The following is an 8,905-nucleotide window of genomic DNA, read 5'->3' as shown; positions in this document are numbered from 1 at the left end:
GAACTAAGTGATACACTAAAAAGAAATAATATACGCATAATTGGTATCCCAGAGGATGAAGAGAGAGGGAAAGGTGCTGAAGGGGTACTTGAAGAAATAATAGCTGAGAACTTCCCTGAACTGGGGAAGGAAAAAGGCATTGAAATCCAAGAGGCACAGAGAACTCCCTTTCAGATGTAACTTGAATCGATCTGCACGACATATCATAGTGAAACTAGCAAAATACAAGGATAAAGAGAAAATTCTGAAAGCAGCAAGGGGTAAACGTGCCCTCACATATAAAGGCAGAACTATAAGACTCGTGATTGATCTCTCTTTTGAACCTTGGTAGGCCAGAAAGGATTGGCACGAGATCTTTAGTGTGCTGAACAGGAAAAATATGCAGCCAAGAATCCTTTATCCAGCAAGTCTGTCATTTAGAATAGAAGGCGAGATAAAGGTCTTCCCAAACAAACAAAAACTGAAGGAATTTGTCACCACTAAACCAGCCCTACAAGAGATCCTAAGGGGGATCCTGTGAGACAAAGTACCAGAGACATCACTACAAGCATAAAACATACAGACATCACAATGACTCTAAACCCGTATCTTTCTATAATAACACTGAATGTAAATGGATTAAATGCACCAACCAAAAGACATAGGGTATTAGAATGGATAAAAAAACAAGACCCATCTATTAGCTGTCTACAAGAGACTCATTTTAGATCTGAGGACACCTTTAGATTGAGAGTGAGGGGATGAAGAAATATTTATCATGCTACTGGAAGCCAAAAGAAAGCTGGAGTAGCCATACTTATATCAGACAAACTACACTTTAAATTAAAGGCTGTAACAAGAGATGAAGAAGGACATTATATAATAATTACAGGGTCTATCCACCAGGAAGAGCTAAAAATTATAAATGTCTATGCGCCGAATACCGGAGCCCCCAAATATATAAAACAATTACTCATAAACATAAGCAACCTTATTGATAAGAATGTGGTAATTGCAGGGGACTTTACACTCCACTTACAAAAATGGATAGATCATCTAGACACGCGGTCAATAAAGAAACAAGGGCCCTGAATGACACATTGGATCAGATGGACTTGACAGATATTTTAGAACTCTGCATCCCAAAGCAACAGAATATACTTTCTTTTCAAGTGCACATGGAACATTCTCCAAGATAGATCATATACTGGGTCACAAAACAGCCCTTCATAAGTATACAAGAATTGAAATTATACCATGCATACTTTCAGACCACACTGCTATGAAGCTTGAAATCAACCACAGGAAAAAGTCTGGAAAACCTCCCAAAGCATGGAGGTTAAAGAACACCCTACTAACGAATGAGTGGGTCAACCAGGCAATTAGAGAAGAAATTAAAAAATATATGGAAACAAACAAAAATGAAAATACAACAATCCAAACGCTTTGGGATGCAGCGAAGGCAGTCCTGAGAGGAAAATACATCGCAATCCAGGCCTATCTCAAGAAGCAAGAAAAATCCCAAATACAAAATCTAACAGCACACCTAAAGGAAATAGAAGCAGAACAGCAAAGGCAGCCGAAACCCAGTAGAAGAGAAATAATAAAGATCAGAGCAGAAATAAACAATATAGAATCTAAAAAAAAAAACTGTAGAGCAGATCAACGAAACCAAGAGTTGGTTTTTTGAAAAAATAAACAAAATTGACAAACCTCTAGCCAGGCTTCTCAAAAAGAAAAGGGAGATGACCCAAATAGATAAAATCATGAATGAAAATGGAATTATTACAACCAATCCTTCAGAGATACAAACAATTATCAGGGAATACTATGAAAAATTATATGGCAACAAATTGGACAACCTGGAAGAAATGGACAAATTCCTAAACACCCACAGTCTTCCAAAACTCAATCAGAAGGAAATAGAAAGCTTGAACAGACCCATCACCAGCGAAGAAATTGAATCATTATCAAAAATCTCCCAAAAAAATAAGAGTCCAGGACCAGATGGCTTCCCAGAGGAGTTCTACCAGACGTTTAAAGCAGAGATAATACCTATCCTTCTCAAGCTATTACAAGAAATAGAAAGGGAAGGAAAACTTCCAGACTCATTCTATGAAGCCAGTATTACTTTGATTCCTAAACCAGAGACCCAGTAAAAAAGAGAACTACAGGCCAATATCCCTGATGAATATGGATGCAAAAATTCTCAAGAAGATGCTAGCACATCAAATTCAACAGCATATAAAAAGAATTATTCACCATGATCAAGTGGGATTCATTCCTGGGATGCAGGGCTGGTTCAACATTCACAAATCAATCAACGTGATACATCACATTAATAAAAGAAAAGATAAGAACCATATGATCCTGTCAATCGATGCAGAAAAGGCCTTTGACAAAATCCAGCACCCTTTCTTAATAAAAACCCTTGAGAAAGTCGGGATAGAAGGAACATGCTTAAACATCATCAAGGTCATTTATGAAAAGCCCACAGCTGACATCATCCTCAATGGGGAAACACTGAGAGCTTTTACCCTGAGATCAGGAACACACCCACTCTCACCACTGTTGTTTAACACAGTGTTGGAAGTTCTAGCATCAGCAATCAGACAACAAAAGGAAATCAAAGGCATCAAAATTGGCAAAGATAAAGTCAAGCTTTCACTTTTTTGCAGATGACATGATATTATACATGGAAAATCCGATAGATTCCACCAAAAGTCTGCTAGAACTGATACATGAATTCAGCAAAGTTGCAGGATACAAAATAAATGTACAGAAATCAGTTGCATTCTTATACACTAACAATGAAGCAACAGAAAGACAAATAAAGAAACTGATCCCATTCACAATTATGGAAAGAGCCTAAATGTCCATCAACTGATGAATGGATAAAGAAATTGTGGTTTATATACACAATGGAATACTACATGGCAATGAGAAAAAATGAAATATGGCCTTTTGTAGCAACGTGGATGGAACTGGAGAGTGTGATGCTAAGTGAAATAAGCCATACAGAGAAAGACAGATACCATATGGTTTCACTCTTATGTGGATCCTGAGAAACTTAACAGGAACCCATGGGGGAGGGGAAGGAAAAAAAAAGAAAAAGAGGTTAGATTGGGAGAGAGCCAAAGCATAAGAGACTGTTGAGAACTGAGAGCAAACTGAGGGTTGATGGGGGGTGGGAGGGAGGAGAGGGTGGGTGATGGGTATTGAGGAGGGCACCTTTTGGGATGAGCACTGGGTGTTGTATGGAAACCAATTTGACAATAAATTTCATATATAAATAAAAATAAATAAATAAATAAAAATGAAAAAAAAAAGAAAGCTTATGAAGGTAATTGGAGAAGATATAAAGAAATGGAAAGACATTCCCAGCTCATGGATTGGAAGAATAAATATTGTCAAAATGTCAATACTACCCAAAGCTATCTACACATTCAATGCAATCCCAATCAAAATTGCACCAGTGTTCTTCTCGAAACTAGAACAAGCAGTTCTAAAATTCATATGGAACCACAAAAGGCCCCAAATAGCCAAAGTAATTTTGAAGAAGAAAACCAAAGCAGGAGGCATCACAATCCCAGACTTTAGCCTCTACCACAAAGCTGTCATCATCAAGACAGCATGGTATTGGCACAAAAACATACACATAGACCAATGGAATAGAACAGAAACCCTAGAACTAGACCCACAAACGTATGGCCAACTCATCTTTGACAAAGCAGGAAAGAACATCCAATGGAAAAAAGACAGTCTCTTTAACAAATGGTGCTGGGAGAACTGGACAGCAACATGCAGAAGGTTGAAACTAGACCACTTTCTCACACCATTCACAAAAATAAACTCAAAATGGATAAAAGACCTGAATGTGAGACAGGAAACCATCAAAACCCTAGAGGAGGAAGCAGGAAAAGACCTCTCTGACCTCAGCCGTAGCAATCTCTTACTCGACACATCCCCAAAGGCAAGGGAATTAAAAGCAAAAGTGAATTACGGGGACCTTATGAAGATAAAAAGCTTCTGCACAGCAAAGGAAACAACCAACAAAACTAAAAGGCAACCAACGGAATGGGAAAAGATATTTGCAAATGACATATCGGACAAAGGGCTAGTCTCCAAAATCTATAAAGAGCTCACCAAACTCCACACCCGAAAAACAACTTAGTGAAGAAATGGGCAGAAAACATGAATAGACACTTCTCTAAAGAAGACATCCGGATGGCCAACAGGCACATGAAAAGATGCTCTACATCGCTCCTCATAAGGGAAATACAAATGAAAACCACACTCAGATATCACCTCATGTCAGAGTGGCCAAAATGAACAAATCAGGAGACTATAGATGCTGGAGAGGATGTGGAGAAACGGGAACTTTCTTGCACTGTTGGTGGGAATGCAAATTGGTGCAGCCACTCTGGAAAGCAGTGTGGAGTTTCCTCAGAAAATTAAAAATAGACCTACCCTATGACCCAGCAGTAGCACTACTAGGAATTTACCCAAGGGATACAGGAGTACTGATGCATAGGAGCACATATACCCCAATGTTTATAGCAGCACTCTCAACAATAGCCAAATTATGGAAAGAGCCTAAATGTCCATCAACTGATGAATGGATAAAGAAATTGTGGTTTATATACACAATGGAGTACTACATGGCAATGAGAAAGAATGAAATATGGCCCTTTGTAGCAACATGGATGGAACTGGAGAGTGTGATGCTAAGTGAAATAAGCCATACAGAGAAAGACAGATACCATATTGTTTCACTCTTATATGGATCCTGAGAAACTTAACAGAAACCCATGGAGGAGGGGAAGGGAAAAAAAAAAAAAAAGAGGTTAGATTGGGAGAGAGCCAAAGCATAAGAGACTCTTAAAAACTGAGAGCAAACTGAGGGTTGATGGGGGTTGGGAGGGAGGGGAGGGTGGGCGATGGGTATTGAGGAGGGCACCTTTTGGGATGAGCACTGAGTGTTGTATGGAAACCAATTTGACAATAAATTTCATATATTGAAAAAAAAACGGCACAAAACTACAAAAAGTGACACTAAGTAGGCCACAAAAAAGGACACTTGTTTGCAGTATGAGAACTGAAACAAGAAAGCAGAGTGACATCTATTTCAACCCCAGCTGGGAATATATACATGGGAGACTCAAATTTTTGTTGTTCTGTGCATGTCTGCAAATGATCATAAAAGCACTGAGGGTATAGATCTGGGAGAGACAAATTTTACTGAGTAAGAAAGTTTTGCAAATATTGAATATGTGAATAATGAGGTCTGAGTATACATATATTAATTTCCTTCTGGACACACTTTCTTTCTCAAAACAAAGTTTGAACTTAAATTGCTTCTGAGACACATGAAACAGCACTGAAAACATTGAGTTTAGGACCTTGTTATCAAGCATACATTTATTAAAATCCCAACATGTATATTACTGACTCTCTCTATTATAGCTCTAGAGATTATGGATGCACTCTTCTCTATAGACAGCTTTGTTCTTTTTTGTTTGTTTGTTTGTTTCTTAATTTTGTCTATGTAATAAATGTTTAAAGTATATTCGTTTCTCACTATATGCATAAAGAGGGATCACCTTTCATTTTCATTTCCAAGGAAGAACACAGGGTGAACCATAAGCCAGACACATAAGTACTAAAAAATAGCAGACAAGAAGAGCTAATCAGCACAAGTGATCACTTCTCAAAACTTGGTGGAAAGAGGAAGAGCAGCACGGGAGTTAATAATATATTAACCGATGACGCAAGAGAACAAGTGTTTCTGCTGATACACTGCATCATCTGAATTAGTAATTCATTGTAATTCAGAGGAAGAATTACTAATAGTTTACACTACTAAATAAGCTTCCCTGGATCAAAAATAAGCAATTTTATTTGATTCCAGGTAATAATTAGAATGGGATATAAAAGGCATAACAGAGAAAAGAGTAAATGCATGGGAGGCTTCTAACAGCTGGCACTCGATTGCGAGATATCCAGAGAGGTGGCTTCCAGGGAGGTGTTAAAAGTGGCAAAGGGGTGGAAAGAAGCAGTGTGTTGTGTTTTTGTATAACATATAAACTGGACTCATAATTGTACCATTGAATCCTTGCTAGACTACAACTGAAATTTCTGCTATGAATTGTTGGTGGAGAAGACAGTGAACTACCAGAGGGATGTCTGCAAACAACTATCTTGGTAACTATGATTTGATAATGGTAACCATGCACCTTTTAACGATGGCTGTAAATTTGTAAGTAAATTTATAAATTTACTTTGTGAATTGGGAGTTAGATGACACATATCTAAATATTATTTCATTCATTAGTAGATCTCCATACACCTACACTTGTAACCCCAAGTGGAAAATCATCACCAACACTGAACAAATGTCTACTATAGTTGAAGCATCATTTTAAGATCTGGGGAGGATACAAAGAGGCATAAGGCATAATTACCATCCTTTGGGATTTTAGATTATGATTGGAAACACAATATATGTTACAAAAAATAGGAGAGATCAGTACACATTTTTATAATTTTCAGATTATTATATGTTACATAAAATAAAGTTCAGTGTTTTGCTTATAAATCCAGGTGTATAGCCCAGCTGCAGTGGTTAGAACACTGCAAGAATTGCTCTGGTGTTCTGCTTCCACAGAGAGTAGCCAGTGCCAACTGACCAGTGGAAGAGACTGGGTTTGGGCATCTAAGATATCCTTTCTTACCCACCCAATATCTAAACCACCTGAGAATTAAAGCAAAAGACATCAGATGGAGAACCAATATAACATAATTTTACAGAACAACGATAAGTATGGAAGAATGTGTCTTAAATCAGTGGACATGAGGACTTTTCAAATGATACTCTAGAACAAGACAACATGTTCCCAATCATCCCCATGGCTGAGAGGAGAGGGGAGGAAATGCTCCTCTTTTTAGAGGAGAGAGAGGATAGACCCAAATTGAGCATTCTGGATTTAGCCTTCTGCAATTCAAAGTCAGATAAACCCCTCTTTCACCCTCAACACAGAGTGAATAAATGCATGGGGGAAGGGAAGCATACTGTCACTCCTGATACCAAATAAAGTACACAGTGCCAAAATATCAGTGAAAGTAGAAGGATAATGAAAGATGTATGGTGCCTGAAACCTTTAACAACTTCAATTTATATACACTGCAAATCATCATAGAGGGACAAAAATATAGATTCAGGATCAAAATTCAGGAGCAATAATTAGAGAGCTTACTTGGACATGACTGACCAAATAGGTTTTTTTAAGTTACCAAAATAACAGTCCAGGACTCAGTTTTCAAGGATAAAAGTTCCACTCTCTCACTTGCCCTTTAATGAGATGCAATTTTCAATTATCTCAAAGACCCTGAGTTCTCAATAAAGTAGCAGAACTTCACGTTAAAATGCTAATTTCCACATATAAGTCATGGAGGTGGTGGCAGAAGAACCATGAGCTCCATAATTACTGCTTACAGGATAATTAAGAGATTAATATTATGAAAGTTAATTATAAAATTATATTAATTAACTTTAATAGCCCAATGATCCTTCTGGAAATGATGTCTAAGAAGTATGCAGTCCCTAGAGAGACCCACAGGGAGAAAGCAGTGTCAGACTGACATTCAGCCCCAGAATGATGCCCTCTTTGGTCTGAACTGTGATTCAGGAAACATAGGACACATAAAAGGTATGAATGTAGATGTCTCAGATTCTTGGGCTTGTGGAGTGTAGTGAGGATGGAAGAGTAACACCTGTTCCCAAATACCTTTGGGTTGCAAGAAAATCCTTTCAAGAACCAAAAGTAAGCCTTATCACTATAAATTTTTTCGGTCTTACATTACACAAAGGGAAATTTTTTAAATATCATGATGATATTTCCTAAATGTAAGATTTGATGATGCATTTACTATCCAAATTACTGCAATAATTAGCTGTCTTCTGGTCCATTTCTCATATAATTTTGAGATCTATGGCATGGAGAATAAGTTTAACACTGAAACTCCATACTCTGTTGCAGGCCACAAGCCTTGAGTTGTGATTCAAAGCATTCTCTTTGTGATATCATCTGTAGTCTGTCTTCCTCCCTAAAATTCATAAATGGTGGGGGGTTTGAGGCTTATTTTGCTTCCAGATTAAGGAAGCTCTTCAATATTTTATTTTTCAAGGGAAAAGAGATATATGCAAGCAAGAATAGTAAGGGTTTGAGATATCATTGTGAAGATAAAAGGATTTGTTTATATGAAGCCAGTGATTTTGGTCTATCACGCATCACATGTCAGACATTATCTAAAAGAAGCAATAGTAGGTGCAAAGATTTAACCCTGATCCCATGTAACTGAAGAAGTGAGTACCCTGGGAGTAGTTAGGAGCATGAGTTCCAGAGAAAGATGAATCTTTTATTTCCTCACTACCAGACCTTGAATTGGTACACTGGTAGCCCCTAATACCTCTCTCAGGTTCAACAATTTGGAAGGCAGCTATGCTCACGACTATACCACCAACGCTCAGGTTCAACAATTTGATGGATGGACTCACAGCACTCAGAAGAATCTGTTATACTCAAGTTATAGTTTATTACCATAGAAGGACACAGGTTAAAGCCAGCAAAGAGGAAATGCACATAGGATGAGGTCCAGAACAAAAAGGCACAAATTTCCACAGTGAATAGCTATGCTCTCCATGTGTTGCATAGAAGGTGCTTAATTCTCCTGACAATCATGTATGACAACACCTGCTCAGTGTTACCAACCAAGAAAGCTCATCTGAGCCTTGGTGTCCAGGGCTTTTATTGGATATCTGTCATAGAGTCATGCAGCAACGACAAACTGACAGCCACTCAATATTTAGCACCCTCATAAGTGAAACAGATACAACATGCCTAAAGCCTCAGGCATACAATAACAG

Source organism: Herpailurus yagouaroundi, unplaced genomic scaffold (assembly GCF_014898765.1).
Source record: "Herpailurus yagouaroundi ecotype Mexico unplaced genomic scaffold, PumYag 185, whole genome shotgun sequence".
NCBI lineage: Eukaryota > Metazoa > Chordata > Mammalia > Carnivora > Felidae > Herpailurus > Herpailurus yagouaroundi.
This window is presented reverse-complemented; position numbering follows the sequence as displayed.